The sequence below is a fragment of the Macrobrachium rosenbergii genome, chromosome 14 (genome assembly GCF_040412425.1).
Source record: "Macrobrachium rosenbergii isolate ZJJX-2024 chromosome 14, ASM4041242v1, whole genome shotgun sequence".
Lineage (NCBI taxonomy): Eukaryota > Metazoa > Arthropoda > Malacostraca > Decapoda > Palaemonidae > Macrobrachium > Macrobrachium rosenbergii.
Window position 1 is genome coordinate 56,418,057 of NC_089754.1, and position 26,714 is coordinate 56,444,770.

The 26,714-nt window shown below is 36.6% G+C and overlaps 2 long non-coding RNA genes across 3 annotated transcripts in view; one reads left to right on the plus strand and one right to left on the minus strand.

The window, feature by feature from the left end:
- Positions 1–26,714, minus strand: part of LOC136846188 (uncharacterized) — a 74,714-nt gene that overhangs the window by 16,834 nt on the left and 31,166 nt on the right. The window contains exons 1-3 of one of the 2 annotated variants that reach the window (XR_010855343.1): positions 16,127–16,683; positions 8,654–8,750; positions 4,224–4,276 (exon numbers count right to left, since the gene is read on the minus strand). This is a non-coding gene — a long non-coding RNA (uncharacterized lncRNA). Of the gene's footprint in view, positions 1–4,223; positions 4,277–8,653; positions 8,751–16,126; positions 16,684–26,714 lie in introns of those variants that run through there. The other variant, XR_010855344.1, reaches the window with a different exon arrangement.
- On the plus strand, positions 1,126–7,300 carry LOC136846187 (uncharacterized). The gene is made up of 7 exons (XR_010855342.1): positions 1,126–1,277; positions 1,942–2,068; positions 2,370–2,402; positions 3,259–3,986; positions 4,251–4,286; positions 4,844–4,876; positions 7,175–7,300. It is a non-coding gene; the product is annotated as an uncharacterized lncRNA (long non-coding RNA).

Below are 26,714 nucleotides of genomic sequence, written 5' to 3' on the forward strand. Positions count from 1 at the left end.
TTTTATTGTGCCTGCGGTGTTTGTAGAACGTGGAAGTGAGGTTGCATCATTTGATTTAAATGCTGAGGACTGTTAATGCTTATTGGAGTACATGGTTTCCTAGAAGCATATTCAGAAGCTTACGTGGGAGGCACATGTCGAAGGAAAAGAGTGCGAGATTATGTTACTGCAGAATAAGAAGGGCAAGCTTATGGATGTAGTTGTGGAAAGGAGCTGGACGTATCTGACCGTGACCTAACTGAACCAAAAAGGAAACGGGATATGTTTTTTTTTTTTTTATGGAGAGAATGGCTAAGAGTGTGTCTCTTAAATATCATTACGACAATTATGAAATGTCATAAGACAGACGTGAGAATAGCTTATGAGAAGATTGATAAATAACGTGAGGAGTAAATGATTAAATTTCTGCTTAAATTTTACTTACATGTTATCATCTTTCGAATCTGAGGTGACTTTTTGTTTCCATGAATTTACCTCTATTTCCATACATCTTTGTATAGTACATCGAATTTCCTTAGTAAGTTTTCTCTAGCTTATCTGTAAATATTTTCTAATTTTTTCACACAACCTCAAATGTCTGAATTCATTTCCTTCATTTATTATTGCTATCACATTCTTTATTCATATCCAATTCTTAGCTTTCCTTGTTTCTCTTTGTGCTGACAGGCCGTGGATTTTTTTTTTTTAATCACCTTTGCATATATTAGATTGCATATTACCATTATTCATTTCAATTTTCAGTAACACATATATCTTCTACAATCGTTATTATTTAACTGTTCAACCATATTATTATGAACATTCCTACTTCTATTGTCCTAACAAATATCTCAAATTTTAAAGTAGCCTGCGTAATCTCTTCTAAATGATCGAATTCTTCTATTATGTAATTCACAATGACATATTTTGTAATATACCTCAATATCTTACTATATTTTACAATGACTGAGCTCATTTTTGTTTACAGAATCGAATACTGTCAAATTATACATTATTCGTGTTAATCATTTACATTCTAAATTGATTTAAGATACTGCAAATGAGACATGCCTTTACCAACCGTGTATTGATATTTTCCAGTGAACGAAACAGCAACTGAACAACTCGCAGTCATGAAAGGTCACCTTGGAAATACACGCCCAGCGTGTTCAACCCCTATTGGTCCACCGGCCCGAACACCTGGGGTTTATTCAAATGATGTTGCGTCTCCTATCTGTATATTAATACACTCAACAGCAACAGAGAGACCAGTGTTTGTGCAGTCAGCACGTTGTTAGGTAAGTGAGAGCTCGGCTCATTTCTTCCAAGGCAGGTTTGTTTGGAAAAATGTCTGGCCTTTCAGGAAATATTGATGTATAAATGTTTTCTGTTATAAATCTCGTTTTATACATTCAGAAATTCAGGCATAATATACTCATGTATATATGTATATATATATATATATATATATATATATATATATATATATATATATATATATATATATATGAATATATATATATATATATATATATATATATATATATACTGTATATGGATGTATGTATATATACACACATATTTATAGATACACATGAATATATATGGATGTATGTATATAAACACACACATAATATAATACATATACATATATATACATATATTCATATATAAATATATATGCATATATACATATACTGTATATACACATACATATAGTGTGTCATATATATATACGTATATATACACATAGTGTTTAAAACTTATAATTAGCATAGGCAGGAATATACCTTGCGCGTAATTATCCTGCATATGAAATACATCGTCATATAAATGAACCGGCAAAGAATTACTATTTACGATAATAAAAACCTTAGCGCCGCCATTCATCACCATTTCTTCTCTCTTATATGATATTTATTAATACAGATCCATTTTAGATAGCAGTTAATTTACTTACAGGTACACTGAACCTTCCAGACAGAGAAAGCACGTCCTTTCCTCAGTGTGTTTGAAGCGGCGCCAATTACGTTCTTTGCTGACAATGAAGGCCCTAATTTTTATCCTGCTAATTGTGGCCTCTGTCATGGTAAGTAGGCACATTAATGTTCCATTTCCTTGTGGCCTTTGTTTACGGAGTTCAAAGTGTTTTTCTAGTGACTGTGTAATAGAGTGCAGCAAATTCTTTTCCAAAAGATGTGTCTCAGATTTTACCTATTTATGCAAAGATTCTATAAACAATCATTTCATATTTTCACGTGAGAGACGCAACAAACGCGGTAGAATAAGATCTAGTTACTGTACTGAACTGAAAGATTTGAGGAAACAATATTTTGTGGTGCTAACATTTCTTTTACGATGAGTTAGCTGATGAGAATCCTTTGTTCCAGGGACAGAACGAGGAAGCTTCTATCGACTTCGAGGTAAATCAAAATTGCTCTCCAAAGTCTAGCCCTGTAGGGGGGTAAGGCCGTCAGTGCACCTCATGCGGCGCACTGTAGGCATTACTAAAGGTTCTTTGCAGCGTATCTTCAGCCCCTAGCTGCAACCCCTTTCGTTCCTTTTGCTGTACCTCCTTTCATATTCTCTTTCTTCCATCTTACTTTCCACCCTCTCCTAACAATCAATTCATAGTTCAATTCTAAAGACCAGCTTTCATTATCTTCATAAGTTTTGGAGGGACTTCTCATTCAGTTAACTGTCTGAAGGAGTGCTTAAGCCAAGCCAACCCTGAATTAGGTATATGAAAATTTTCTGTTCAAAGAAAGCAGAAAATAGATTAGGTAACTTCTTCTGAGGGTGAGTGTTTGCCTTATATTTCTTTGAAATACCTTGAAAATTATTTAAATATTTTTCTCTAGGGATTATATTTGTAAGGCAAAAGTTTCTCCATATTTCTTATTAGACTATTAATCACTGTTATGGAACTTATAGTGAAATAAGATTTTACTGGCGACTAATCTGTTCTTCCCAAGTATAGTCAGAATGGTAAGTGATCATTTTGTCTTCCCTTCTAAAGAAACTAAAACATGGCAACAAAATCAATGGTTAATCAGCTGTTACTTTAATTATGTGAATTAAAAGTTTTACTAGTAACTAAATTGTTCCACCTAAGTATGGTTAAAATGGTGAATGACCATTGGTACCCTGTCTTCTAAAGCAACAAAATCACGATTACAAAAGCTACGGGTAATCAATTATTCTTCCTTAATAATGTCAAAATGCTTTCGATGATATCTGCCTGACAACAATGCAACGTTGAGTCGTCATCCTTTTCAGGCTCCTTTGCAACTGAAGCAAGTTCTTTCTGAAACTCTGGGTGGAGATGAAGGCGACGCATTGGTGAGTCAGTGATGCTCTTATTAAAAAAATACTCACAGTAGCATGAATCTTGAAATGGAGAAACAAATCCACAGTCATGTATCTGTACTTACATTCAAAGGTAAATCTGTACAGATTTGTCTTTAAATATATGTACATATCCATAACTGTGGATTTATTTCAGAATTTTGGTGCTGTTGTTACCTACTAAGACCATAATCTCATGTAAAAAAATTTAATTGAAAGATAGACTCGCACAGAAAAGTGAGATGGTAAGACCCATGTTGGAGAAGTTAGCCAATAAAACGGCCATAAAGACAGTAAAATCACAACTTCCGCTGTTTCGTCTATATTCTGTGATTTGAGGTTGCAGGATACGCAATGCAATCACGTCAAATCATTTATAAGCAAACTTTTTAAGGTAGAAAATAAAATAATTAAGAATTTGCTAACTAGAGATCATCTGAGATACAGGGAGAAAAATATGTAAAATTTGAAACGATGAGATATTTTAAGTTATGTACAGATTATGATGATGTATTTAAGAAGAAACCCTTCATGACAGAGTGCAAATAATCATTTAAAAAAAGTATATATTGATGCATACAATAAACTTAAGAATTGATCTCATACCTTGCATTAATTTTCTTTCAGACTGAAATTGGGTCTCAGAGGGGATTACCAGAGTAAGTATCAATATATATATATATATATATATATATATATATATATATATATATGTATGTAAATATATATATATAAAATTTATATAAATATATATATATATATATATATATATATATATATATATATATATATATATATATATATATATATATATAAAACCATTATAATATATGACATCTGTATCCTTCAATAATGGAAATGTTTTAAAGTGGCTTGTAAAACCAACAGCGACTCACCTAATTTTGGAATGTTGTCTTTTGCAGTTCGTTGGTTTTCTCAAAGTCGTCCCCTGCAACAACGTAAGTTACAAATTTATAATATTCTCTAACTGTTTTAACTCTCTTCTCTCTCTCTCTCTCTCTCTCTCTCTCTCTCTCTCTCTCTCACACACACACACACGCATACATTCACATATACTACACACACACATATAATATATGCAGTTAAAGAAACTTGACAATATAAGCATATATATATATATATATATATATATATATATATATATATATATATATGTGTGTGTGTGTGTGTGTTTGTGTATGTATATGTGTGTGTGTTGATGTTTGTGTATGTATATGTGTCTGTGTATAGTTGATGCTTGTGTATGAGTAAGAAATGTAAAAGTCGTGTCACTGTAGTCCTGATTCTCCTGTCCGTCGCTGGTTCGATCCCACGGTCGCTGGGACGGTGGTGTTATATTACATGTATGTATACGTTTGTAGCTTTTTTTGATTGTATATGAATCACGGTGATGTGATAAATAGTATATATATATATATATATATATATATATATATATATATATATATATATATATATATCTATAGGGAAAGATTTCTTTTCTTCTTTCTTCCAGCTGAGGTTGGTCAATGTTACCCTGACAAGCGTGGTAAGTTGAGCGTCAGCGTGAGATTTATTTTTATTTTCAAAATGCTAGAGTGAAAAGGTTTTTCCTCTATTTCTGCTTATAGGCTAACTATAAAGTAGGAAAAAAGAAAGCTCTTATTATTATTATTATTATTATTATTATTATTATTATTATTATTATTATTATTATTATTATTATTATTATTATTATTATTATTAGGAAAAAGTTAGTAAAATGAGTCCTTTGAAACACAGCACCCATCTTCATTACAGATAAGACAAGAAGATCAAAATTTCTTCCCAGTTTTCCAATAAAAAAGAGAGCTATACTTATCGAAAATGTCAAATTTCATGATGTTAAACATTTTGACATCTTACGAAGTTTATTTCACTTTAAACTTGCTTGACAGTCAGGCGCTGTTTTTGCTCTCAATCTATTGTTAACTGAGGTATACTACAGTGTGAGAATCCTAACATAACTAATGGAATGACATTTAAACCGCCAAAAGCAATTATTGAATAGACCGGATAAAACCACTCCAAAGACAGTATCTTGAATTGCTCTTGGGTGCACTAGATGGACAGGATACAGGATTTAGGCCAAAGGCCAAGCACTGGGACTTTTGAGGTCATACAGCGCTGAAACGGAAATTGACAGTGAGAAGGTTTGAAAGGTGTAACAGGAGGAAAACCTCAAAGCAGTTGCACTGTGAATCAATTGTTAGGAGAGGGTGGGAAGTACGATGGAAGAAAGAGGATAGGAAAGGAAGGAACGAAAGGGGTTGCAGCTAGGGCCGAAGACACGCTGTAAAGAACCTTAAGTAATGTCTACAGTGCACCGCATGAGGTCCACTGACGGCACTAACCCCTACGGGGAACTGACAGTACACCAGTGTGAGAATCCTAGCATAACTAATGGACAGACATTAAACCACCAAGAGGAATTATTAAATGGACCGGAGACATTATTGCTCTTGGGTGCACTAGCAAAGACACTGAATGATGTGTTCGATAAATTAGTTATGAATTCTTAGCTCAAAGTCTCTTAAGAGACGAGGGGAACAAGGCTCTTTGCAATTGCATGCTGGGTAGTCATCCTTCTTTGTCTGTCAGGTTTATTTGCATTCTTTGTAGGCGCTGTTGTAGGCGTTTATTCTTCACGCTTTCATAGTTTTATGCCAAGCTTGGTATAATCAAGACGAATGAGTCACTGTGCAGTTTTCAGACCTGCAGCTAATAATTTTTTATATTAAATACAGTAAGTAAATGAATTTCATGCATGGTGGTCATAGTCATAATTGTTTGCATATTTCCTAAAAAAAATTAAAATACCATTCTCTCATAACTCAACCCCATGTTTTTACGTAAGTTTCAGCGACAGAAAGTAATTATGCATGCAAGCTACACGTAATTAGAGAGGATACGGGCAATCAGCATAGCTATATCAAGAAAACCTTTGAATATTAAATAGCTCGACCTGGAACTGCAGTGTACTAGCCGACCCACATCAAGGCTTGAGGAAAAGATTACTCTTAAAAATGAGAAAAAATCACGTATTTCTTTACTAAATTATCACCAGCGTTTTGAAGACCTAGAAAACCGATAATAACAAACAAGGCAAGAAACTAGAAATGAAGGATACTGAACAAACTGATGATACTGTTTAAAAACTATAATTTTCCAAAGAATCTAGGAAAATTACGTGAAGCATTTTCCCGAGATGTAACCGAGTACTGGGACCTTTCCCTGAAGAAAGCGGGACGTCATGTCTTAGAAACTAACCATAGAATTTTCATGAAAATACTTATTATGTTTCCCTCACCCAAATTACCCTAGAGATACTTACATAACCTGACCTAACCTAGGAGCATGAAAAAAAAAAAATGGGGGCTGGTGCAATACTAGCATACATCTCAGGAATTTGCTTCCGGGAGTCTAATTAATGTGGTAGGTGGGTGAGTGGTTGTCGCTTGTGGTAATATTGATAATCGAAGGGTTCAGTTCGTCACTTATTTTTGTTCATAAGTTATTTTAATCAGACCATTTCTCTATAAAACTAATTCACGAAAGGATTAAGAATAATTTCACTGACCATTATTTTGTAACTCTTGTACAAAACATTGAAGATTTTAAATACGTTATCTGCAGTCATTCGCATGTCTTCTACACGTGTGGCCATCTATAGATAATTTCGTTCATCTATAAATCTTAATTTTGTCTTACCTATGCTATTATACACTATTCCACTTCATTTATTGCCAGTGCTTTTTCTTATGTGACTAGTCGAATAAAATCATAACTAAAATTTATCTATCTTCAGATCAGCAGTGTGTGCGTTTAATGAAGAGGTGTAGCGCAAGCATGCAGAAATGGAAGCTTTGATTTCCAGTTCCATTCTGTCTCAAATGAAGAATGGTGACATGAATAAATAAAGCAACATAACAAAGGTTTTTTTCATTTCTATCCCAAGCCATCTAAACACATAGAAGCTGAAATGATTTGGTTAGTTATGCTTTTGCTTTAAAGATTCTAAAGAGGCCGTTTGGAGTGCTTCGCTGAGGCTTTAAAATAGTTGGCAGGCTCAGCGATGTAAGGGAAAAGAAGGGTAAACTTTTTTCTTTTAATTTAGCAAGCATGAGTGAATTTCTTAAGATATCAGGTCTGCAAAGACCTTCGTGGCACGGATGGATTTAACAGATCAAGGGTTTATCGACTGAAAAATGTCCATGAACAGTACTTATGACTGAACTCTAGCTCAGTGGTTCTCAAACTTTTTTGCCCCAGGCACCCTTTCACCATGTGTCAGAATGTCATCCCCCCTCCCCCACCCTTTCCAAAATTGTGAGTGCCAAACGAAACAAAATACTAACACAAACACACAGGCTAACAGAGAGAAAGCCTAGCGTGACCTCTCAGTAGTGCGGACCGAGGCACACTGATTTTTGTGTGGTCCTAGAGCCGGTTTGAGCCTGCCAATCTGTGGTCACAATTCCTCCCCCCCCCCACCGAAACTCTGAAATTCCCCCTAGGGGGGAATTTCCCCCTGGTTTAGGACCACTGCTCTAGCTGATCGAAATATGCGGGCATTTGATGAAACAAAGCCATAGCTCTTATTTTCTACCACCTGAAGCAGAATCCTAACCACGTTGCACCTAAATATCTTAAACGAAATGAGCCTCTTTTACTAATACGTGTTATACAAATCGAAAAAACGAGAATTGTGTGCTGTTAAAAACGAAAAAAACAAGAATTGTGTGCTGTTAAAAAACGAAAAAAGATAATTGTGTGGTGTTAAAAAACGACAAAACAATTATTGTGTAATGTTAAAAAACGACAAAACAATTATTGTGTGCTGTTAAAAAACGATAAAACAAGAATTGTGTGATGTTAAAAAACTAAAAAAGCAAGAATTGTGTGCCGTTAAAAAACGAAAAAAAACAAGAATTGTGTGCCGTTAAAAAACGAAAAAAAAAACAAGAATTGTGTGCTTCCTGACAGAAGCACAACCTTACTACATTGTTCAGGCCTGCCAAATGTCTGCCCATGACAACTGTTTTTGAACAAATTTTTTTTTTAATGGTGGATTTAGCTTTGAATTTATTATATATATTGGGAAACTGCCATTTGCATAATACAAGCAAGCCACTGGAATTCTAGACGGCCAAAAATACAGTCTCTCAATTACTCTATTGTGGCTTTTCACTCAGTATTTCCGGTCACAATATGGTGATGCACCATAGATTAACAGACTTATAGCATACCTTTCTTTGAGGCTGAATGGTTAAAAATTTAAACTCACCTCATCCTATCGCGCATGGGTTCGAATCCAAGCTGGGGAGATAGGTTTTCTACATCCGTTCCTTCATTCTGGTCTAGGCTTGTTGTGTTAGGTGTATCTGAAAAGTGTGAAGACACCAAGAAGTTAAAAAGGTCATCGCCACTGCTATATACATATAAAATATATATATATATATATATATATATATATATATATATATATATTATATATATAAATATATACATATGTATATATGTACACACATACATTTATCAATTTATATATATTATTTATGTTTGCACGCATGAATCATCACGAATACTAGCAATAAACAGAAACACCGATACAATGGTACGGATATGTCTGTTCTAGCTCTTGTAAAATATACTTGAATTTGACAGATGTATGTATGTATGTATGTATGTATGTATGAACGGAGAGAGAGAGAGAGATCTAATGCTATCCTTATGCCAAATATATACGTATTTGTAATAGACAAATGAAGTCTTAACTTCTTGATTTCTTTACAATTTTCAGATAAGCAAGCCCACCAATATATAATATTATATATGTGTGTGTGTGTGTGTGTGTGTGTGTGTGTGTGTCGCTACAGGCATAATTTTGTATTTTAGATGAGCAGCCAAGCGTGGAGACAGAACTTTTCACATGAATATCGCCAAGATCGATACCATGTGTAGCCTACATCGGATTCAGTGTAACTTTATGTAAATCACATGACGCAGCGCCTTACATATTCATAGATACGAGGGCCTATAAATACTATAAATACTTGCTTCCTTTTTCGTTCCGTGATTGCGCGTGTCTTACGGTACGTAAATTCGTTATAGCGAGCGTTTGTGTTTATTTATATATATATACGTGAGGGCAAAGTATGTCAGGTAACGTAATTCTGAATCTCAATTACTTAAGTACCTCCATTATCTTTACCAGGTGACCTACCCGCCAGCGATTAACCTGGCTATTGATCACAGCCGCAGCCCTACTGACCTCGAGCCCCGCCCCCCGCCCCCCAACCCCCATTCCCCGGCACCTACCCATAACCCTCGCCTCCCGTCCCACTGGCTCTTGCTGTATTCTTGTCGCTTCTGCTTGTTATATATATATATAATATATTTTTTTCACGTCAGTTCGCTTTTCGAATGTATTGTTAATTTAATATCTTTATTTCCTCCAGAAACGTGAGTTTTTATCAGTATTTTATACATCCGTATTCACACGTGGCTATAAATGGGATGTAACACAAATTCTATAGAGTAATATCTTTCCATATATATATATATATATATATATATATATATATATATATATATATATATATATATATATATATATATATATATATATATATATATATATATATATATAATTTCCACAATGTGTTCCAGGTACCTGGTTATTACACAACTAATCACAGAATTCAAAAATTTATCTCACCTCAGCCAGATACCTGAACTCTCATAACAATAATAATTACCACCGAGTACTCTAAAGGTAACAGTGATCCCTTAAAAAGCTCATTAATCACATGAAAAACCAGGCTAAGTTTATCAACAATTAAACAAGAAATATGCTAAAGTAAAAGGGCATCACTCCATCAAACAACAGTAGATGTTTGAAGAATAAGACATCGGAATATTCAGTACAAAATGGAAGGTTACGCATTTTCAATCAAAGAGGACTTGTGACAGAGAAACAAGTGCACGACTTGCCTCCAAGTACGTTAGGCTGGTCAGGAGGAAAAAAAAACGCCTCGGACAAGATAACATTTCCTTCCACATCAAAAGACCCAGTGCTTGCTTCTTGTTAAACCCAGTGGATTAACAGGAAATTCTCCAGATAAGGCCTCGAGATTAACCAGATTCGTCTACGACCCTTTACAAAAACAGCAACTAGGTAAAGTGGGTATTTTCCTAGTTAATTAGTTCAGTAGTTTATGATGGCACGGCTTCATAAAAATTAGACGAAGGTTAGAAAATGTAATTGTTTATTGAATTTATTAAACATTACCATATCATAAAGAATAGTTACAGAAACTTGAACTTTAAAAAAATAAATACGAAGGCACGCAGTATGAATCTCACCCTAAAGTTACAGGTTAGCTCCGAAGAATATTCTCATACTTTAGATGTGATAACATCAAAAATGAGAGCATATTCTACGAAACTATTCTGTAACTTTAGGGTGAGACTCATACTATTTATTTATTTCTCTCCTTTGTCAGGAGGGCTAGACAATGATCTTATTGCAGTAAGATAAAAAAAATGGGTAATGCACAACTGCATTTTACATTATATGCAAGCGATGAAAGCAAAAGACTTTTACAGATATCAATAGTGACAGAGCCCATCAAACTATTTGTCTGCGAGTTATGCTGCTTGCTCACTCGCAGATGACTCAGCAATTTCACAATCAAACTGTACTTAAAGAATCTCGCGGCACCGATTTTACGAAAACTGCTTTCAACTTCACGATACTGCAAGCACTCTTCTTATGGTGCTCTCATCACAAGAAATAAGAACGCTGAAAAATTCTTTACTGTCTGATAGGGCTAAATATGACCAAGAGAAAAGGAAAAAACGGGTTAAATATTCTATGAAATATCCTGAGTTGAAACAAACAAAATAGTGTATAAAGCTCTTCAGTAGACACAGGGCATGATTCCTTTACAAGGACTGTACGAAAACTACACAGTAATCACGAGAACGTTGAAGAAACACAGTAGGAAAAGTATTGAAAAAGAGGCCGCCGCGAAGCTTAATCTTGAATTCAAATCAACCTATTAATGCTTTTTCCAGATTTATAAATGCCAAGCGACATTTATACTCGTGGTAGGGCTGATTTATGTACGGAGCGCTGTGGACGTGCCTGTGCATAAAATATCCCCCCAACATTAGCTCTCTTGTGATGATGGGTTGCTGCTAAGAATCTGTGCCACCACAATCCACTCTTAATTCTGTGGATGCTTTCATTCAGTCCCGAAGCTAAAGAGTCAGTCCATCACAGAATGTTTATTAGGGGCATGATGTGATTCGTGATTCTGACTGTGTTGGCGATGAACAGCACGGGTAGTAGCAACAAAGGCGAGGTCATCTTACAGGAGACAATGACCTCAGATTTCAGATATTCTGGGAACAGAATATTAGAAGGTAGGTCATGAAAATAATCACTATCGTTTTCTTTTTTTTCTATTGATGAATTGCATTTTCTAAGTTAAATTTAATTTATTTCAACAAACAGCGTTAGTTTCAGGGTCTTTTGCGCACGCACAAATGTTAGTTTAGATTTCCGAACGCGAGATTTATTTTAGTTTCACTTTTAATTCCTCTTCTACCTAAAAGGCTTTCTTCAAGAAAAGAGGTAGCGATTTATGTATTATTTTAGACTAAACCAAAATAAATAGATAAAAAAAAACTTGATACAAACATCTGAATCCTCACACAGGCCTACTAGTGTTGAAGTGTTAAAAAATGAGACGCAATTAAAAAAAAAAACATGCAAAAACAAAAGTCGAGTTTTAATCCGGGAACTTAAGTGCATCGTTTTACAAATTCATTACTGTAAAAAAAATTCAGTGCATGTTTTTCTGGATCTTACAGCAGTTCCAGTATTAACAAAATATACATTTCTCGCTTGGGAATAAAGAATCTCTCTCTCTCTCTCTCTCTCTCTCTCTCTCTCTCTCTCTCTCTTATTTTACGATTTTTTAACTGTAATATTTTAAGGTGCTCATTTCCTTGGTCCACACTGAAAACAAGGTGGGAAGAATAATGTCTGAAACAAGTTCATAACTGAACCGTAAATATTGGCTTTGGCCACTCGATGAGCTCATTGCCATGTCACATAACTCATAATTCGGCGGATAAACATGCTGCCTACTAAACAACAGTAGTAAAAGGTTCTAAATAACCAGGAAGTTCAAGGACATATTACAGACACTCTGTTGTTACATTCTGAGGCTGGTCAGTTCATGTTCACTTCATGGAGTGAGATCGCATTTTCTTACATTGTAAGATCCATTTGTATTGAAAGATATCATTTATTAAGCCACGTCCCTGATAAGTGCGCGTAACAAAATCTCATACGTATTTTATGAATGTCAATGAGCCAAATAAATAAAGATTAGAGAAATTATTAAGCAGGCAAGAAACGAAATAAACAAATAAGTATTGTAAACGCAACAACAAGGCAGAGCACTGTGAACCCCAAAAGATCATTTCTCCATAAAAGGTATACTTTCGCATCTCCCAAAGGGCCACCTCCTCTTGGTGAAATTAGCATAAAAATCTGGAAATAGTTTTTTTGTATAAACTTTATAGAAAATAGACAAACAAGCAAAAAGCAACAAAACAAGGGTATGACGTCTTGGAAAAGGTTACAAACCGAACCTGAAACATTATTACTTGACTGAAATCATACAAACCCCATCGGGTCGTTTATCCCCAAAACCCACATTGAGTTCTCCAGCAGAATTCATTCGCTTGTTGCAGAAATTAACCAAAAATTTTGCTCAATTCCGCAAGAGGCAAACAAATAAACAAATAGACCAACATAACCTCTTAGTCGGATTTAATGGAATAGAATGTAGAGTTTAGGCCAAAGGCCAGGCACTGGTATCTATGAGGTCATTCAACGCTGGACAAGAAACTGAGAGTAAGTAGGTTTGAAAGGTGCAACTGGAGGAAAATCTTTTGAAATAATTGTTAGGAGAGGGTGGATAGCAAGACGGAAGAAAGATAATATGAAGGAGGTACAGTAAAAGGAATGAAAGGGGTTGCAGCTAGGGGTCGAAGGGACTCTGCAAAGAACCTCTAGTAATGCCTACAGTGCACCCCATGAGGTGCACTGATGGCACTAACCCCCCTAGGGAGTTGTCGGATCTGATAAACAAAATTTATGTAAAAGCTCATCACACACCAAAGGGTATCAGGTGCCTCGATGCGCCTTTTAAGAGACCGCAATAACGATTCATAATTAATAGCCTCGTTCCAGTAACGGCGTCCTTCCGGATCGTTAGATGTTGGGACATTGACGCGACCGGCTCTCAAGATCACCTGATAGGAAGGTTTTTTTTTTTCGTTATCGTCTCGCCTCTAGGGGATTATCGATGCCTGCCAACTATCTCAGCCTTTAGAGGGTTGTGAGATAAAGGCGAGTCCCCATCTAGCTGATTAAGGTAATTTTTCCTGGGATGATCTTCAAGAATTCGGGGACAAAAAGCTGTATATACCAACGCTTGTATGAAGTTGATACGCCCACAAGATACGCTTCTGTTAGTAGGCTAAATATTCGATTCAATTCGAACAGTTACCGCTGTAAAGGTACCTGTTCATTTAACCACTGTTCAACACCTTCTATATATATATATATATATATATATATATATATATATATATATATATATATATATATATATATATATATATATATATATATATATATATATAATCTTGATGATAAATAATATTGCCAAGGCCAGGCAGAACATTTTATTTAGCGATATTATTTATCATCAAACTAAGATTTCCAAGTAGCCGCCCTATTACTGAGACGTATATATACACATATTTCATGAATGAGTCTTCAAGCTTTTATTCATCCTGTAAACGAAAACTTCGCCTTCGTACACAGAATGTATTGATTCATCGACCTCACGACAGCACATATGAATATATGACCTCCAAGTATCCGTTAGAGGTTGCCTACATGCATGTAAAGAACAAGCTTAATGGGATTTATAAACTATGCGTAAACATATTAACTGATCAGTTATAGGGTGGCCAAATACACACGAACGGCCTATAGTTAAAAACAAAAATGAAGGCCTGAGTGAAGAGAGTTGACCAATGAAAATGTTTTGTTAGGAATCAACTCAGGCCAAAAGCCTCTTTGCTTTCCTCTTATTGGTATTGTAATGTGGAGTTTAGGCCAAAGGCCAAGCACTGAGACCTATGGGGTCATTCAGCGCTGGAAAGGAAATTGAGAGTAGGTAGGTTAGAAAGGTGCAACAGGAGGAAAACCTCGCAGTTGCACTATGAAATAATTGTTAGGAGAGGGTGGATAGCAAGATGGAAGAAAGATACTATGAATTTTTGCAGAACATAGGGTCACAAATCCCATTCCTCTGGCCATTTGGTGTCTTTAACACCAGACAAGGCGGTGTGAATCATAATCACAGTCAGTACTATGTAGCCTTGCAGGAGTGAATCTGACCATCTCCGGTGAACATCGCATTCTAGAAGCTTGTGACTGGTTAGTTTTCAACAGACGAATGACGTCACATTATTTCATGGATAGGCCTATGATTATTCTAAATGCTTAGGCTATTATAGGCCTATTCTGAATTGTTTCTAAGACACAAATTATCGTAACAGCAATATCAGTTAGATGATAGAAGTCCTTTATTCAAATTAATGGCAATACCCTTCATAACTGGTGGACTGAAAAAGAACTGGTTTTCATTTTATCAAGACGTTAACCTTTCGAAGCTTGTTCTAGACGGGAACAATCATGGAAGGCATCCAGTTAGGCGTAGGTTGGTTTCATAATGTATCCAGCTACTGTTGAAAACTAAGAGGCATTTAAAAAACCGAGTCACACTTTCCATTCCTCAACCTTAACCTCGAGAAGAAGATTCGTCCGTCTTCGAACTCAAGTACCAGTTCCAGCTAAGAATAGGCCGAAGATTTCATGTGGTACACTTTTATTAGCTTAGGCCAAGGCTAGAATTGTTATGTATAGTCTTAATTAATTGTCCTAAAATGGATGGTAGCCTCCGAATATAAATCAGAACAAGTGACATATCAATATACAGCAGCCACAAGTAATAATATTCTTATATCAGCAACCAACAAAAGCATTAAAAACAAAATAACGACAAAACGAGAATAACCTCAACAGTCATAATAGTGACAGTAACAAAAATATAATTAACAACAATAACAAGAATAACCGTAATAAAAACATGTGGAAATAACATAGGCCTAAGCCTTTGATCCGAATAAATCTGTGTAAGCCGAAAAAAAAGCTAAAGAACCTGCATGTTCATGCCACTCTTCGTGGTTCTGTTATTTTGAACGGAAACAGTTGCATCTTTAAGGAAATTCCCAATAAATATATGAAATATGATTCATTATATATAGAAATTCTAAGAAAACAAAAACCGATTCATGGCAATGAGTTTCAACAACATAGAAGAGTCCGTTTCTTAGCTGAACATTTTCTCGGGGCACTGTAATTTATGAAAATGAAAAATGATCATTCAATATACATTACAGCTCCGTATATTGGTATTTGAATGTACGAAGTTTTAACTCCTTAGAAAAATCCAAATACTGCAATGCTTAATATATATTTGCTAGCATTCGTTGTCTGAATGCCATTCAGTAGGCCTATTATAAATGAAAGCATAACCTCAGCGATGTAAATCAGTCTTCTCCCTTCCAATTATTCAAACGTGAAGCAAAGTTTACTTACAGTTATGCAGACGATTAATGAGTCAAATCTGAAGATTCCTAAGCGTAAATTTGGCAATTTTTTCGGCAAGTGCTGTCAGTGTCGTCTGCAGGTGTCACAATCACTTGGTTTGGTTGGCCAGCTGATAATGGCTCGTAAACACTCCGATGAAACTTGTCAATGGTTCTTTTACGTGAATTATGTTAATAAAATATACAAACTGTTCATAAATCACGCAAGGTGGTTAATTAAAAATGCTATAATTTTCAGTAAAATTTGATCCTTGATACGTATTAATAAGTTTAACAATAAGGATAGACGAGTGCTTGTCGTCTCACCGAATGGGTGAACGGCTGCGATAGGTTTGATTTTATTAATGTCATATCATGCGGTGAAAGTGCCTACGAAGCAAAATAAAATAGCAGTATGATTAGTTCTGAAATAGTCTTTGCGTTTTGATTGAGATGCTGAACAGACTTGACAATATACATCGGTAATTGATATTATCCTGGAAATTAAACGCACAGATTCAAACGCAACCGTTCATTCAGTTTCCAGTGTGATCTCAGGTGTAGTGGTCGTCCGGATAAAATACGGTTAAGTGAATTGACATGGGGTCAGGATTTCGAGTCCTGCTGCTCTTGACGTCATGTAGTATCCTCCTGTTGAAGCTCATATCTTTTCCACTCTTGCAATCAACAAGTGTTGACATTTCATGGTTCATTGCGTGACCGCCAAGTAGATACGCTCTATTTACGGTAGCTCAGACCCTCCAGAGAACAGCGCCGATGGTGAAAGATTTTTCAACCTGCGATTTTGCAAGAAGACTTAGGCATGAGTTACTTAATTATTGCACTACAAAATCAAGAGGCTGAGAGAAGATACTAAACTGAACCAGTGTCTGAGCCTGTATGGAAGTGCTGCTGTTGATTCAGGTATTTGTAACATTTCGTCTCAGGTTTTGTTTACTTTTGACATAGCGCATTTTGGATTACTGAATGAAACGTAGACTTATACATTTGGGTACGTCTGTATGTTAAAGGCATGGATGTAATATTGTTGTACGATTGGATAAGACTGGAAGTAGGACCGTGTGTTAGCTATGAACTGGGACAATGTTAGTCAAAACACAGAGAGAGAGAGAGGGCAAAAATATTTAAAAATTATTTTCATAAGTATTAGGTATGACTGGGGCAAAGGAAGGGAAAATTTATATAATCCTATGTAAAATAGAGAGCGAAAAAATTTCATGAGGGTTTTTTTTTTCGTGTAGGCCAATAAGCTTACCGATTTTATAATGGTAGTCAACATATGAGAGAGAGAGGGGGACGGCAAGAAAAATTGTACCAGAATTGTTTTACGTTAATATGAATAGGCCAACTGTTTCCTTTGGAAAAAGGATAAAAGAAATTGATAGTTAACGTATATACATATATATATATATATATATATATATATATATATATATATATATATTGTATTCTGACATCAGGATCGAACCCAGGTCTTTCAATTGAAGTACCAGACCGCTGCCAAACCAGGCCACACAAGCTGGTTTTTCAACTGAAAGACCTGGGTTCGGTCCTGATGCGAGTCAGAATATAATTGTGTTGATTATTTCTGTATATATATGTATATATATATATATATATATATATATATATATATATATATGTGTGTGTGTGTGTGTGTGTTATATAAATAACTAAAGCACAGACTTCTTACGATTAGCTTAGAACTCATTACAAGGATTGATAACGGAATCTCGCAGGTGGGTAAGCTTGTAAGGATTAAGGAAGGAAAAAGTAAGTGAATTTCTCGTAAAAAAATGCATCTCCCACTGCTTAAAAAAAACATTCAAGGTCTGAATCCAGTCGAACGGATCATAGAAAAATAAAACAAAATTCCTAGAAAACTGAGAGCAAAACTGAGAACAAATATAGGGGTTTATTCAGACAAAGGGACTGTGGACAGTAACTTCCTTTTGACTTCATAAATAGGGGTGTAGAAACCTTGGCATTACTGTGGTGCCTTTTAAAGATTTAGGCATCTTGGTATACACGCATACGTTGAGGATGCATACCCGTATGCATATTTGTATGTATAAAGAGAAATCAGAAACAGGAAGGACCACGTGCTACTTAAAAGCCATTCTTCATTGTCTTGTAACTTCCTGTTTTTGTTCTTCTCATCCTTGACGTGCTTTGTTTTGATAACGTCACCACGTCAAGAAGCGTTGTCTCGGCATTCATTGTTTCATTTTCATTCGGTCGACATATTGCGCAGCGGCGCTTGTTCGTAAACTGGCCAAGGTCAGTCACTGTCAATTCATGGTGCTGTCAATGACCCGCTGTGCATTTAAGGCCTGTTCCCCCAGTGCCGTCAGTGCACCTCATTCGGTGCACTGTTGGCATTACTTACGGTTCTATGCAGCGTGCCTTCGGCACCTAGCTGCAACCCCTATCGTTCCTTTTACTGTACCTCCTTTCATATTCTCTTTCTCCCGTCTTACTTTCCAACCTCTCCTAACAATTCATTCATAGTGCAACTGCGAGGTTTTCCTCGTGTTACATCTTTCGAACCTTCTACTGTCAATTTCCATTTCAGCGCTAAATGACCCCATAGGTTCCAGTGCTTGGCCTTGGGCCTAGATTCTATAATTCAACTCAATCAGTTCAATTCAAGGCCTGCTGGTCAAATTATGGTTGTTGTCTGAATGTAATCGCTGCAGTCTTGGATGGCCAGTTGGCCAACCAAGATTGTAGCGCTTACATTCAGACAGCAACCATAATTTGAGTTTCAAGTAGAGAACCAGAGACTTCGATATATCAAGTAATATATATATTACTAAGATTTCATGAATTATAATCACACCTGCACATATAGAATAGCAACGCATTACCCCTTGAAATTTAAATATATCTTAAAACCGACGGGATTCTTTATCGTTGCTAGAAGATTGACTTGCTGGCTTTCAGTTCTTCTTACAGTTGTATTTGATAAAGAAACATTCAGGCTCAATGGATTCTCCAAACCGAAATCAAGGAAATTATAAACCTATATATATATATATATATATATATATATATATATATATATATATATATATATATATATATATAAAGGCAGTACCACGAAGGAAAGTGAAACTGGTTCTAGGCCTTTCGAGTTACTGTCCTTTACTTGTTACAAATACCCGAATCAACTGCTATGCAAAGGACAGTAAGTCGAAAGGCCTAGCACCACTCCGTTATTTCACTTTCCTTCGTGGTGTTGTCTTTATTTATATATTCATCACGTTCCGTATTTTCATGATTCTTTTATACATATTCTTGCTAACTCGCACATTTCTCTCTGTTGGTCGCACTGTCTATTTTTCCCCCTTCCCCTGCCTCCCCCACCCCATTCTGTCATCAGACACCGTCATGCGAAGACCTCACGCAACTCATCTCACTCTTGGAGCCACGTCACACCGCCATCAGGTTTCACGGACGCTGCGGTTGAGCGTCCGAGAACAAGGAGCGTGGTTTACGCGGCATTCTGTGGTGGTTCCTCGCTTAGAAACAACACTCCTTACGTAATTCATGGTGCTACGGAATCATAAGTAGCTCTGGTTTGACTACTGCTAGCTGAAATTTGCATATGCGCCGCGCGAAACAGTGGATGATTGAGCAGAAAAGTGTAGTAAACACGTTTGCCTTTGCAAAATTCATATTTGTCAGCAGACATTGGCCTAAGCCTGTCACCCGTCGGAGTCAGTATATCATCTGGTTTTGTCAATTTCTTTGTTGATATACACGGTCATTGTTCTTTGCCTTCGCGCGCTTTTGCCGTTTGTTTCCTTGAATATGTTATCGCCAATGATTTGTATTTGACAGACCTATAATTAATCCTTTCTGCTTGAAAGAAGGAAAAGATTGGAAGGCATTTACGACTGCGTCAATAGACATCCGGCTTGGCGGCTTCTATCGATCCGGACGGGATTTAACTCGGCGATAGGTGAAATAGCGACGAAACCATTCAAGGAGACGCCTCCCATCATTATAAATTGAAGGCTTTCAATGCCTTGTTTGTTTTGTATATTGATTGCGCTTTTTCATCATTCTTGCATTATGATTTGCATTCCTGGTTTTCTCATGTAGTTCATTTCTTATTTAGGTGATATTCACATTGCTGACATTTGATGTGAAATCGCTTAAATCACTTATTTAATGGAGTTCACATTGCGGACATTTGATGTGAAATCACTTAAATCGCTTATATAAGTGATTTCACATTGAGGGCATTTGATGTGAAATCGCTTAAATTACTTATTTAAGTGATTTCACATTGCGGGCATTTGATGTGAAATCACTTAACTCACTTATTTAAGTGATTTCACGTTGATGACATTTGATGTGAAATCAGTTAAATAACTTATTTAAGTGATTTCACATTGTGGATGTGAAAATCACTTAAATCACTTATTTAAGTGATTTCACATTGCGGACATTTGATGTGAAATCGCTTAGATCACTTATTTAAGTGATTTCGCATTGAGGAGATTTGATGTGAAACCACTTAAATCACTTATTTAAGTGATTTCACTTTAAGGACATGTGATGTGAAATCACTTAAATCACTTATTTAATGATTTCACATTGCGGACATTTGGTGTAAAAATCACTTGTTTACGTGATTTTACATAGAGGACATTTGATGTGAAATCACTTAAATAAGTGATTTAAGTTACTTCACCTCGCATGTGAGTGATGTGAAATCACTTCAATAAGAAATGAACTACATGATAAAATCAGGAAAGCAAATCATAATGTAAGAATGGCGAACAAGTGATTTCACATCACGGACATGTGCTGAATGCATCAAGACAATTTTCATCCCTCAGATCATTAAAAAAAAAATAAATTTTCTCTTCCTGGTTATAATCAGCAATCAGCTGTATCTTCTTTCGCCGGACTTATTTCTGACACTAATCGATCGCCTCTCCGTGGGCATGCATGATTACTCTTCAGCATTCCTTCCGTAAAATTTTTATTGGTAACAGGAGAATCGAAAGGCACTTTTTTTTTCATCGTGACATTTAAGGAAGACGAAAATAATTAGATCTCTCTACCGATACTTTCTTTTCCTTCCCTAACCTTCAGTGAGGCCTTGAGATTATTTTAGATGAACTATGGTATAGTATGTTGTGATGTTACACTGAGATTACATGGTGCGTTAAAATGAAATTACGTATTTATGATATTTTATATATAGATATATATATATATATATATATTATATATATATATATATATATATATATATATATATATATATATATATATATATATATATATATATATATATATATATATATATATATATATATATAATGTCCGGGTTCCAAGCAGCTTTACCATTTCCCCAAGGAAGGAAACTTTTTTGTTTCTCCCGTTTGAGAGTCAGTAGCACTTATGTGCCTTCCTGGTATTCTGCTCCAAATATACCTCCATAGAAACCTCTCCCACACGGCAGTATTGATTATATTTTAATGACTTTTTCGCGTGACAAATACGAATGCTATAATTGAACCTGGCATGAGGGTATTGAACTACAAGCTCACAGACAAGCTCGGTTTGTTTCGAAAAGCAGTGGCAAGGAATTTAATCCATCGTGGAATTATTAAACAGAAAGATATTCCGACGCGACGGTGGTTTCTCTGTGTCCGAGTCTAGGGCCAGACTTTGCATGAACGAGTTATTCTTTTTTGTTTTCATTTTAGCAGTCTTTTCTGGTAATTTTTGTTAAGGACCTCGATTCGAACAACCTAATTCCCCCATCTACTCGGCTCTGGAAGAAAAACGAGAAATAGGAGAGAAGAAGAGTGAGGATTGTTAAAACAGACTCATTTTAATTTTTTAAAAGAATGTCACCTGTAACGGACAGGTGACATTCTTTGAAAAAAATCGTAACTTTTTTTTTTTTAACAGGCATGCTTCTCATTTCCTTTGAATTCAGTCCTCACTCTTCCTCCCTCCTATTTCTCTTCTTTCTTTCAGCGCCGAGTAGATGGGGGAATTCGGTTGTTCGAACCGAGGTCCTTAGCAAAAAGGGAGGTCCTTAAGAAGACAAAAGACAAGAGAAAAGAAGGAACAGCTGTTAAAATAAAGAAAGATACGAACGGGGTTCTATGGTCTGGAGCAGAAGTTAAGTATACCTTAGTTTAACCAGACCACTGAGCTGATTAACAGCTCTCCTAGAGAAAGGCTGGACCCTATGGTCTGAAGGATTAGACTTCTTTACGTGGCTAAGAACCAGCTGGTTAGGATTAGCAACGGGACCTAAGAACAGCTTATTGTAGGAACGGGAACCACATTATAACGAGAAATGAATTTCTATCACCAGAAATAAATTCCTCTAATTCTTCATTGGTCGGCCGGAGACTCGAACTCGGGCCTAGTAGAGTGCTAGCCGAGAACTCTACCGACTCGTCCAACGAGGAACTTGTATGGTCTGTAAAGACGGTAAATCAGTGGAATCTACTTCGAAACGTTGTCATGTCTTATGCCAAGCAGTTTTTAGTAAATGTCGATTAGCTAGAGAGTAATCATCTCTGTACATAACTTAGGTTCCATCTTTGACTGAAATAAAGATTGCTGGCGTGTTCCATACCACATAAAGGATAAAATATCTCTCTCTCTCTCTCTCTCTCTCTCTCTCTCTCTCTCTCTCTCTCTCTCTCTCTCTCTCTCTCAAAAGCTAGTTTTTCCACTTCCTTTTCACGAGTGTGTATTGATAATGATTAATGCCAATATTTCTATACTTCTGACAGCAGCTGCACACGGCCTTGTTTGCACATTCATTAAAGATAAAGTAAACAGCGCGATAAAACTTGTCTGAAGGAAAAGTTTCGTAAAAAAAAAAACTACCCTTGCAGAATAATTAGCTTGCTGTTTGCCAAACTATTTGGCAAAATAAAGATTTAATCATGTTATCTTCCCATTCTACATACATACATACTTACAGTCCTCACATAAGCTACACCCGAAATAATGTTACGGTGTGCCACACAAAAGAGTACCTCAGCCATAAATACTACACGGAATGTCGTGGATATCGCCTAATCTTTATAATCACCTAACACAAACAAATCCTGAAATAGGATCTGCGATAAGGTCCGGAGATTCAAGATAAGCCCGCCGGGCTATAATTGCCCCAGGTCGTCTGCGGCTCATTTTCCGCGATGCTTTTCTGCTCAACTCCAGCTGTTCAGATCACGTGATATCTGTCACCACGGCAGCTGCTGCTAAGATCTCAGCAAGCTGCCAAACAACGCGCGCAGCGACCTGAAAGCAGCGGATTCCTCAGAACTCAGCAACAGGATGCTGAGGCAGAAATATACAGTGCCGTGCTTCCTGTTACATCATCATCGGTGGAGCATATCTGTATCCAATTTTCTGGGCGCCGGTATCAGATACCTTCTTGGGCAAGACGGTTAATGAGTCGACAGGCTGTCGTACAGATCTTCCCTGATGAAAGGGCGGGCGGGGAAGGAAGGGAAAGGCATAGCTGATAAGTAGCAAGTAAAGAAAAGGCACAGGGTGAAACATTCGGTGCCTGCAATTGGAACAGAAGTTCGCTTCCAGCCTTCCTTCCTTCCTCCCGTGCTCACGCACGTCCGACCATCGGTTACCTAATTACGGAATTACATTCCCCTCCTTCCCGATTCGCCACCATTCGCGTGATACTCGGACGTACTCTGCCACCCAGGAAGCATTAATTACCGTTGTCCTTTCCTGGATTTGTTACCGTACGTGCGTGTTTAGATGTATGTCTGTCTCACGGAAAGGATATCAGCGAAATGTTGCTTAAAGCAGGGAGCCAAATAGACGTTCCTACCATACCGCAATGCTGCTTCCTAGAGCTATTTCAGTCGCATCGTGCAAAGTAGTTGTACTGACGGTGTAGTTCTATAAATTCTGTGTTACACAAAGCCTTGGCGCTCTTGCCCTTGCGCTAAAACGCTCGAACACTTAATTTCAGGCATTAGTATTGAATAATGCTTAAGCGAAGTTGTTCATAATCATCTTTATGCAAACAGACGTTTCTTGGTTACTTTTTTACTGTGTAAGAAAACAGTCCTTGGCGCTGCAGCACACACAGACATCTGTAATTGTATATATATATATATATATATATATATATATATATATATATATATATATATATGTATATATATATATTTTGAACACACTTAAATATATATACATACATACTGTACATACATTTATATGTATACATACACACATATGTGTGCATATGTATATATATAAATGTATGTATATGTATATATATATATATATATATATATATATATATATATATATATGTGTGTGTGTGTGTGTGTGTATATATAGGTGTGTCTTCAAAACAATCTATACATCCCAATATACCAAGACACAAATCACGAATGAAAGCACCGTGTATCAGAATAAAGTTGGTAACTCGTCGGCAGTTTTCTCTATGTTGAAGCTAAGATTCTACGTCCATATCATCGCTCCCTTAAGCCCTTCAGTACACTCGGTATTTTCGAACACGAGTTACATTTTATTAATTCATTGACACGTGATTTTTTTTAGACCATTCTCATGCGAGTCCATTGTCCAGTACCTTATGCATAGAGTAGTGACGGGATGTATTTCTTATGAGTTTGTGTTGGACGAACGAATGCGCTCTCACATAGAGAGTCTGAATGGACTTCATTCCTCGAATTGTTACCAGTGCAAAGCCCTGACGAGATCAAGGTCTGTTTTTAGACCCTGGCGTAGGCCGGTGGATGAAGGCGATCATGTATCGTTAGGTTTATCCGTTCCTGATACCATCTATGGCAAGAGAGCAGAGAAAACACCTCGGACGTCGGAATTTTGTCACCCATAGACAGACAGACGTTAATCTTTCTAACTAGTTTGGTAGCTTTCTGTTGTTAATGGAAATGCACCTGATGATTATTCTACTTTCTGTGGTAGAGATTTGCGTTTCTTCACTGTGGGTGCGCCCATTTAGCTTTTTAGCTCACTTTTAGTTTTCTGTAAAAGAAAACTATCGTGATGGCTTTGTCTGTCCGTCTGCACTTTATTCTGTCCGCACTTTTTTTCTGCCCACCCTCAGATCTTAAAAACTACTGGGGCTAGAGGGTTGCAAATTTGTATGTTGATCATCCACACCCCCCCATCATCAAACATACCAAATTGCAGCCCTCTAGTCTCAGTAGTTTTAATTTAAGGTAAGGTTAAATTTAGCCATAATCGTGCTTCTGGCAACGATATAAGAAAGGCCACCACCGGGCCGTAGTTAAAGTTTATGGGCCGCAGCTCATATAGCATTATATCAAGACCACCGAAAGATCTATTTTCGGTGGCCTTGATCATACGTGTAGCGGCTGTGCGTAAAACTCGATTGCGCCTAAGAAACTTCGGCGCATTTTTTTTGTTTTTTTTTCTGAGAATTGCATGTACTTCATTTAATCGTATCTTTAAACAGCGTTGATTCGTTTTTATTTCGCTTTGTGCATTGCACAGAATTTATTTTTTTTTAAACTTCAGACATCTAGAAACTGATATCTAAAGTTAACTTTGTTGATTTTCCTTAACACAGGGTTTATTTTACATTATTTCAAATATTAGGATCAGAAGGTTTTGGTTTAAAGAAAGAATGAGACATACAGACAGACAGACAGAGAGACTGCATTCACGGTAAGAAATTAGACTCAGTAATTGGTTTCAGCGTTTATCAAAATCTGTCGTTCGCAATGATGATTAGATAATTTTTCTCTCTCTCTCTCTCTCTCTCTCTCTCTCTCTCTCTCTCTCTCTCTCTCTCGATGACTGTTCAAATTTCTCTTCATTTCTTGCTTTCAACAGGATCACGTTTCTCAATTTACTCTGAGATTTGCGATAAGGTCTTACGGATATATTTCTCCGTAGGGGGGTAGTGCCGTCTTAGGCATTATTTAAGGTTCTTTGCAACCCTTTTCATTCTTTTTTACTGCACCTCCTTTCATAATCTCTTTCTTCCTAACAATTGATTCATAGTGCAGCTGCGATGTTTTCCTCCTGTTACACCTTTCAGACCTTTTTATTGTCAATTTCCGTTTAAGCGCTGAAGGATCTCATAGGTCCCAGTGCTTGGCCTTTGGCCTAAATTCTGTATTCAGTTCAACTCGATAACCTTTCCGTCAGAGGCGAGGAATCATCGCAGCTCTATCAGCTAGCGTATGATCATTTGATACCGCCAGTGTCGGCTTCAGTATGCGAGCAACACTGACTGCAGACAGTTCCGTGTAAAACGAGATCTGAGTAATCGTGTATTACTGCGTTCCGAGAATGCATTCATTATTCATGCGCACTTGCCAAACTTTACGAATAGCCAAGTCTAAGGAAGAAGTTTTTCTGTGAGATATACTAAATAGCGTGACAATTGCATGTCCGCCAAGTTGTCCATAAAATGCTTGTGCTTCCCAACGTACAGACACGCAAGCAAACTTTTGTGCGCACAAGCGTACGTGCAGACAATCACACACTATAACGGTACACGACGTTACCAAACAAACTAGTGTACGCACAAGCAT